The sequence below is a fragment of the Camellia sinensis genome, chromosome 11 (assembly GCF_055761805.1).
Source record: "Camellia sinensis isolate YWXY chromosome 11, ASM5576180v1, whole genome shotgun sequence".
Taxonomy (NCBI): domain Eukaryota; kingdom Viridiplantae; phylum Streptophyta; class Magnoliopsida; order Ericales; family Theaceae; genus Camellia; species Camellia sinensis.
Window position 1 is genome coordinate 176,838,201 of NC_138971.1, and position 9,014 is coordinate 176,847,214.

The 9,014-nt window shown below is 33.4% G+C and overlaps 1 long non-coding RNA gene and 1 pseudogene across 1 annotated transcript; one reads left to right on the forward strand and one right to left on the reverse strand.

The window, feature by feature from the left end:
* Positions 1-381: 381 nt before the first annotated feature.
* LOC145802892 (protein FAR1-RELATED SEQUENCE 5 pseudogene) lies at positions 382-1,101 on the forward strand (annotated as a pseudogene).
* A 2,971-nt stretch (positions 1,102-4,072) lies between these two features.
* On the reverse strand, positions 4,073-6,277 carry LOC145803021 (uncharacterized). The gene is made up of 2 exons (XR_014345046.1): positions 6,007-6,277; positions 4,073-4,558 (listed from the first exon to the last, which is right to left on the reverse strand). It is a non-coding gene; the product is annotated as an uncharacterized LOC145803021 (long non-coding RNA).
* Between the last annotated feature and the right edge of the window lie 2,737 nt (positions 6,278-9,014).

A 9,014-nucleotide genomic window follows, 5' to 3' on the forward strand; every position in this document is an offset into this window, starting at 1 on the left:
ATATTGCTTGTGATTTTGTTAAACACCATAATCATGACCTTGTGCCTCAAGATTGCATTCATATGTTGCCATCCCAAAGAAAAATATCTACCACCCAAGCAATAGAAGCAGAATTGGCTTCAGAATCTAGAATTCCTCTTAGGTCTACTTGTGAGCTATTTGGTAGGGAATCTGGTGGAAGAGCATCACTTGGTTTCACGAAATTGGACAAAAAAAATTACTTAACATCGAGGAGACAAAAGATTTGGAATATGGAGAAGCGAGTAGTGTGATGCATTACTTTCGTAAGAAAACTATAGAAAATCCATCCTTTTTTATACAGTCCAATTAGATTGTGAAGAGCAAATAAGTAATATATTTTGGGCCGATGCTCAAATGATCATGAACTATGCTCAGTTCGGTGATGTAGTGACCTTTGACACTACTTACAAATTAAATAACGAGCATAGACCTTTTGGATCATTTGTTGGATTTAATCATCATCGAGAAACAGTTATATTCGGTGCAGCGTTAATGTATGATGAGACTAGTGAATCTTTTACATGGTTGTTTCAAATTTTTTTGGAGGCAATGTCAAACAAAGCTCCGGAAACTATTTTCACAGATCAAGATGCCGCAATGGCTAAGGCCATTCCAATTGTCATGCCCAATACAAACCACCGACTTTGTACATGGCATTTGATGCAAAATACTGTCAAGCATGTAAGTTCTGTTTTCAATGATGTAGGGGTCAAGGCTGTGTTTTCAAAATTTATGCATGACATTGATAACGAAAAAGAATTCCAAATACAGTGGGACCAAATGCTTGATAAGTATGATACACACGACAATCATTGGTTGGAGCAGACTTTTCGCATGAAGGAGAAATGGGGATGGCCTTATATTATGAATTCTTGGGCAGTTGGAATGAGTACTACTCAACTTAGTGAATCCTTCAATGCATTTTTAAAGGATTATCTGAATTGTGACCATAACTTGATGGAGTTCTTCATGCATTTTGAGAGGGTGCTTTATGAGAAGAGGTATAAAGAATTGGAAGTCGAGTATAATTTGTCTAAAAAATTACCGAGGGTTTTAATTCCAACTTTGATGTTAAAGTAAGTGGCAGAGATTTACATGAAAATATTTTTTAAGGAATTCCAAAATGAGTACATGCAGTCCATTAAAACATCCATTATAGACACTATTAATGATAGTGAGAGTACCATATTCACAATAAGAACAATGGTAGATGGAAAAAAAGATAAGAATGTGACAATGGATAAAGGTGGTTCTTTGAGTTGTAGTTGCAGGAAGTTTGAAGTGAAAGGCATATTGTGTTGACATTGTGTGAAGGTGCTTAGAGATATATTCAACGCAACGGAACTTCTTCCACAATATATACTCAAACGATGGACTAAAAAAGCAAGGGTTGAAAGTATGAAAGATAGATGTGGGTATGAAGTGAAGGCTGATGTGAAACTACATCAAAGCGACCGATATCGGTCATTAATGACCATGTTTAGAGCAATAACGAGTAGAGCCGCTGAAAGTGAAGAAACTTATCAGTTGTCAGTTTCAAAAGGTGAAGAATTGAGTGTAATGGTTGAAGACAAATTAAGTGTCCACATTTGTGGTCAAGTGGAGGTAACTAATTTGAGAAATTCGTCAAGCAACACATGCCCACAGAGTGATGAAGTAGATTGTCCAATTTAAGCTAAAGGACTCAAGAAAAGAGAATCAACTAGTAAGGGAAGAAGGAGGATCAAAGGCGGGATGGAAAAATCTATTACAAAGAAGAAAATGATGCAATCTATTCAGTTAATTACATGAACAATTGCATATGATTAAAATGCATTAGATTAATAAACTAAAACAATGATTTTTTTTTTTTATTAACGACCCACTTTCATTATGGTTTTTCATTGTATGTAAGGTGCTGCTGATTATACTCCCCAATATGAATCTCAGCCTCCTTTCGGCATGGGTAATAATTTTATTAAGGTAATATTTAATAGTAATGTGGTCTTTGTATAGTTAGTTTTATGAATTCCTTTCATTGAGTCCGTTCACCAGTCTTAAATTATGAACTATCTGGATGGCATTTAATTTTTGTTATCTTTAATTTATTTTCCTGGCAATGTAGTCGGGTGCTGCTGTTTATACTTCCCAAGGTGAATCGCAACCTCGTTTCGTCATGGGTAGTAATTCTATTCAAGTAATATTTAATAGTAATGTGGTCTTTGTATGGTTAGTTTTATGAATTCCTTTCATTGAGTCCATTCACTAGTATGAAATTATGAACTATCCGGATGGCATTTAATTTTTGTTATCTTTAATTGGTTTGCCTGGCAATGTAGTCAGGTGCTGCTGTTTATACTTCCCAAGATGAATCACAACCTCGTTTCGTCATGGATAGTAATTCTATTCAGGTAATATTTAATAGTAATATGGTCTTTGTATGGTTAATTTTATGAATTCCTTTTATTGAGTCTGTTCACTAGTATGTAATTATGACTATCCGGATGACATTTAATTTTGTTATCTTTAATTGGTTTGCCTGGCAATGTAGTTGGGTGCTGTTGTTTATATTTCCCAAGGTCAATCACAATCTCGTTTCATCACGGATAGTAATTCTAATAAGGTAATATTTATTTATGTGCAAGCTTTTAAGAAAATGTTGAATAATGTTTCTTTTTTTTTCAAATTTTTTGTTTACATACTTTATATTGGTTTTACTTAGGATCATGGTCTTGGTGTCTATATTTCTCAATCACAACCTCATTTTGTCATGGGTAGTAATTCTAATCAGGTAATATTAATGTTGAATAATGTTTCTTTTTTTTTTTCAAAATTTTTGTTTACATACTTTATATTGGTTGTATTTAGGATCATCGTCATAGTGTCTATATTTCTCAATCTTAACATCGACCTCAAGTTCTCATGGGTGGTACAAGTGGTCCTCCTCTTATGGATGGTACATATGATGTGAGTTATTATTGGTTACATAGTTTACATTAAAAGGGTAGTTGACATTGTAATCAAAGTTTAATAAATTTAGCTCTATTGCAGGGAAATAACACTCCTCAATCAATGCCTTCTGTCTATCCCACTCAAAGATCTTTTCAGGAGTTGCTTTGAGGTACAAGTGTGCAACACTTTGCAATCCAAGTCTCGCAAGCATCACACAATCTTGCTGACAGTCATGTAGATGAACATCCCTGAGAAGTTGATTTTATCTATGTTGGACAAATTTATTTTGTTTAGGATAGATTTAGACAGATTTATTTTGTTTTGGACACATTTATTTTATCTATTTGTTTTGGACAGATTTATTTTATCTATTTTTTTTTGACAGATTTATTTTGTTTTGGACAAATTTGGACAAATTGATAATGTTTGAAATTAGAGGTTGTAGAATATTGTAATTATACTTCTAGATTCAAATCTAGAATATTGTAATTATGCTTGTAGAATATTGTAATTATGCTTCAGGTTTATTTTATCTATTTTTTTTGGACAGATTTATTTTGTTTTGGACAAATTTGGACAGATTGATAATGTTTGAAATTAGAGGTTGTAGAATATTGTAATTATACTTCTGGATTCAAATCTAGAATATTGTAATTATGCTTGTAGAATATTGTAATTATGCTTCAAGTTGCTGCCACCAGGTGTTATTTGAATGTCATATGTCATATTTGAATGTCATATTGTCATATGTTCCTTAGCTTGAGTAAATCTTAGATTTCTAAAACCCTTGTAAAGAAGTCCAGTTTGAAGGGATGTTTCCTCTATTTGATGGACAGTTCTGGTCTTCCCATATCATTAGATATGCAACAGTAGTGTGTCCAAGGCCATTTGTACAAATGAACTACCAAATCCTATTTGTATTGCAAACAACAGAGGGCATAGCTTCATTTCACAAGTGCAGAAAGCAAAGGCCTATCTTGATAAGAACAAGTATGACCAACAATAACAATATAAAAGAATGAATGAAAAGATTAAATCAGAAAGCAACTTCAAAACCCATAGGTTCAAAGCTGTACAACTATCATTGACAGAAACAAAAAGAAGCACATCACTATTAACATAGCATAGGTAATTTCATTAAGCTTTTCATATCAAAACACATAGTTTAAGGTTTACTAAATTCAAAATCCAAATACAACCACCAAAAAAAAAAAAAGGTTACATTCACTTCAGTAGTGCTATTAGCATGGTAAAACCAACCAACACTATGATTGTTAACATAATCAGTTTCATAGCTTCTTGGTTTGCCTCAACTCGTTCCAATCTATTTATGATTTCATTGATTTTGTTAAAATCATAATCATACCCTCTCTCATCTTCATTCTTCATATGAATAGCTTTACTTCTTCTTTGGATATTTGATGCATTCCCAGTAGGAGCCGTTCTCCACGCAAAGTACTCACATATCTTATCTACACAGTTGAAATACAGCCTCCCGGGATTTTTCTTTGATTCTAATATGTACACTGTTGCCTTTTTTCCACAATTGCATCTTTTATTTTGCAAATATCCAACATCAATGTTTGAACCCATTGACATGTTAATCCTAGTAAGAGCATTTTATGACACAATCAGTCTATTACAACTTAAGACAACATTCAAACAAAGATGTAAAATAAAATAATAATCAATGCTTTGTTTAGTCCATACATTCAAACAATCTGTTTTCTGTCAACAACCACTACAGCAGAAATTAATCAACTATCAAAGCAAGCAAGCACAAGTCATAAAGAGAGACCAAATGGAAAATTCAGTTATCAATAATACAAAACCAGATCAGTACAATAATCTGAATAAAAACTCCATCATAAATTCTTAGAGTGACTGACTTCAGACCAGAGGTAAGCCGATCTACAGCTAGTGAACACTGACACAAATTGCAAGCATAAACTGAGTACAAAAAACTCGATGACTCAAACAAACAAATTATACAACAAAGATGGTCTTGTTACAGTACCTACGTGCTATGACACATTAGTATTGAACATTTTCCTCTCCAACATATGAGACTAAATATGATGATTAAGATTGTGGGTAAAAACTTCCCACAATTGGATAGCACAAACCACGGGAAAATAAGATCATAGAAGAAAGCACAAACATAGTACCACAACAATAAATATAATTGTCTTATTTCAAACACAACTAATAAAAATTAAAAAAAAAAGAACTACAGAAAAACTTATATCTTTTATTTTTTCCTTTTTCCCTCAGAAGATAAGGGTTGATGAAAATGAAAGTAGTAAACTCATAATTTATTCTTATTTCCCCAAATCAAAAAAATATAAGAGATAAAGAAAAGATGCATTGTCAAAATTGATGCACATAAAATAGAGAAAATGAACTGTTATTGTGAGCTAATTCATTGAAAACATCCCATAAAGCTACTCATTTGTACGTTGCCATACTTACAATTGCATCAAAAGCCCCATACACAGCCATAGCACCACCTACACCAAACACACCAAGTGCAGGTTTCACAATGTCCTTGGTGAATTCAGTTATCAGTAATAGAAACCATATGGAAAATTCAATGTTCAATTAATCACAGAGAAATTGATTATTAATGTCATTATTCCAACTAAATTTGATTATTAATGTCAGTGTTCAAATTCAGTGTTCAATTAATCATAGAGAAATTGATTACAATGTCTTACATTCTCTACTCTCTATCTCAGGATGTAAGCAAGCTCAATCTCAGAGGAAAAAAATCAAATGCTAATGAAACAAAAAAAATTGAAAAAAAATTCAACTCAACAACAAATCTGTTTCTACAACAAACCCTAGATCATCAAAAAAATTGGGAAAAAAATTCAAATCAACAACAAATCTATTTCCACAACAAACCCTATATATAAATCAAACGCCAGAAAAAACAAATCAAACACATCTATTTTTTGAACAACAAATCAAACTATGGCAACAAATCATATATATATATATATATATATGAGTAAAAAAAATGAGAATGAAGACGAAAGGGATGAAACGGACCTCGTTGTCGTCGCCTCTCCCTCTCTATCTGTCTACTGTTGCTTCCCCTCGCTTCACCGTTACCTCTCCTCTCCTCTCATCTCCTCCGTCACCTCACCGCTGTCTCTCTTCTCTTCGCCTCCGTCGCCTCGCTGTAGGAGCCGCGTCGGCCTCTCCGTTCGTCGCCTCTGTGCGTCTTACTGAGAGGGGGCTAGGTTAAACACCAGACAAAACAAAAAGAGGCTGAAAAGCAAAATATAAGAGCAGAGGAAAAAAAAAGAAAAAAAAGTTCTTGAACCACTGCGAGAAACAATGGCAGAGGATTCGGACTCAATAATTTATAATGATTTTTTAACTTTTTGACTAAAATGTATAATTGACAAACAAGACCTAATTAAATTCGTGTTATTTTTCATAATATAAATGGAGTGAAATAGAGAGAGATTAGAAAAGAAAATAAACCAACAATTTACTCTTTCTTTTTCTTTTTTCTTTTCTTTTTTTTAATGATGATTTTAAAACTGCCCATTTATATATGAGAAAAATTAGGGATCATGAAAAAATTTTCATGAAAGATTTATGATCTTTGGATTACCTTGATTAGTGTGTAGTGTTTTATTGTAAATGTAATCCAAGGGTCACAAAGTTTTCATAATTATTTTCATGAAAGGTTTTTCATGATACCTAGCATTACTGTTTATATATTGAAGAAAGATGAAATTGACACTTAACTTGTATGCTAATTTCTTGTGTCAAAACTTTTATGCTAATTTCTTTTGCTAGTTAGAAATGAGTTAATTGCTGGTTGTGTGTCAGTAGCTGTACAAAAACATGCAGTTTTCTTATCTAGTTTCTTACACATGCAGTTATTACGAGCATACTATCTGGGTTCATCCCTGTCATGAGAAGTCGCAAGATTACAGCTGAATTTTTATGACCAGAGTTAAAATTAATGACAACTCGATGTGTTCAGCGAGTGAATTACAAGTATATTCACCAAGCCTACATGCACCAACTCAACCTCCTCTTGTGGCTGAAGAGAGAGGGGCACAGTCACTTCAATGCTTAACAGAATCAACTTCACAGGACGATCTTGCTCAGGTTTGTCCTTTCCCTGTTCTGTTTGTCAATCTCATGTCGTGTGTAATGTCAAATCTTCAATTATAAGTGGGAATTCTTCAGCAGCAAACTTGTTTTTCTGTTCCATTTTGTACAAGTTAATTTATTTCCATTTTTCCCAGTAAAATTGGTCAACTATTTAAAATTGATAGTTTGGAAAAGCTAAAGAAATATGAAAATGAGTAAAATGTTATACATTTTGATTTCACTGCTAAAGATTACTTGGAATTCCTTTTTTGCCAAAGTTTACATCCCAAGATAAGAAAGTCACTAGCTAGTTATTGATGTCATTACGGAAATGTTAGAATTTTGGTATTAAAAATGGCCAAGCAATAGATATAGCAAAGAAAGCAAATACATATCCATGGTTTCTATTTCAATTTTTATTGGATGTAGTATCTGTGCATACAACCATCGGTTTCAATATAATTTGCAAGCTTATTTGTCCAAATTTATGGGCATTTTGACAAATATTTTGGAGTAGTTAGGTTTCCAAAATTATCCATATCGTTCATTTTGGTCTCTTTAACTTTTCAACCAACTTTTCCCTATCTGATTAGCCTTTAGTTCACTTCGAGAAACATTACTTAAACCCGAAAACATTCCCAAATGTATTACAAAATGCTAGTAATCTTAATGGCCAATATATGTTTCCTAGTTTTATGTAATATGCAGGACTCATATGAGGTTAGAATCTCATCAATATTGTTGTTTATGTAGATAAAATTCTTACTGATGTTTTTAATTTGTAGTGAAATCCGTATTTACTGATTTTCCTTGTTGAACTTCCAATTGGCAACAATGAAGGTGCATTTTCTAGAAGAGAGAAGATTTGTTGAAACTGTCAATCCAACAATGGATGAGAAACTTGAATCGATGTTTCAATGTATTGAAATGCCCCAATCCGTTAGATCTTCATCGCACCTTGAAGCCTTTTCAAATGAAGGGGAGATTATATAGATTGATTCATCAGAAACACAGTCCTTTGAAGAATTTGATGCTACAAACATTATAGGAAAAGTAGTTGGTGCAGACAAGAGTTGCACTACTATCTCTCACCAAGAGAATAGAAATACAATCAAGACACTAGAGAGAAAATGTAGAATAGCTGAGGATGAAATTAGTTTAGAAGTTCTCCAGCAACATTTTGACCGCAAACGTTTGGATGTTGCGAAGAAACTTGGTGGTAAGCTTATACATTCAAATGTCTTTCTTGCAGCCTTGTCCTTGGTTCTATAACATGCTTAGCTATTTTGCTCAAGTGAAGATAAATTTCTTTGAATTACGATTACAACAATTCAATATACTCAAATGTAAATTCTTGTTGATGTAGTTAGCGTATCTACATTGAAGCGCATCATGCAGAAGCATGGGATCCATCTGTGGCCATTTCGCAACAAAAAAATTGAATGTTCTCTCTTTGAGCCGAAGCTTGTAACTGAATTTGTCCATGGTGCAGTAGGATCATTTAGCCCCCCTACAAGTTCACATACTGATGTTGTTGGATCCAGTTATCCAAACTCGCAAGGTTCTAAACCCCCTGAACCACGGATAAAAAAAAAGATGTCGTCATCGTTTGGTGGACAAGCTAAGATAGAGGATCAAATGCTTGTAAGAAATCTCTCAGCCCATGAGGGACAGCTTCAATAACAAAATAGGTTTCACCTTCATAGGCAAGATGCAAGGATTGTGACTCTAAGGGCAACTTATAGAAAATTATCGTGAAATTGAAGCTTTCGTCAGCATCAGGAATTGTTGAGTTGAAGGAAGAATTGGCAAAGAAACTGAAGTTAGAGCATGGTAGCTTCAATGTCAATTATCATGATGAAGATCTTGAGTGGATGGATTCTAATTGCATGTGATGCAGACTTGTATGATTGTGTGACATCCTAAACTTCAATGGGCAATCA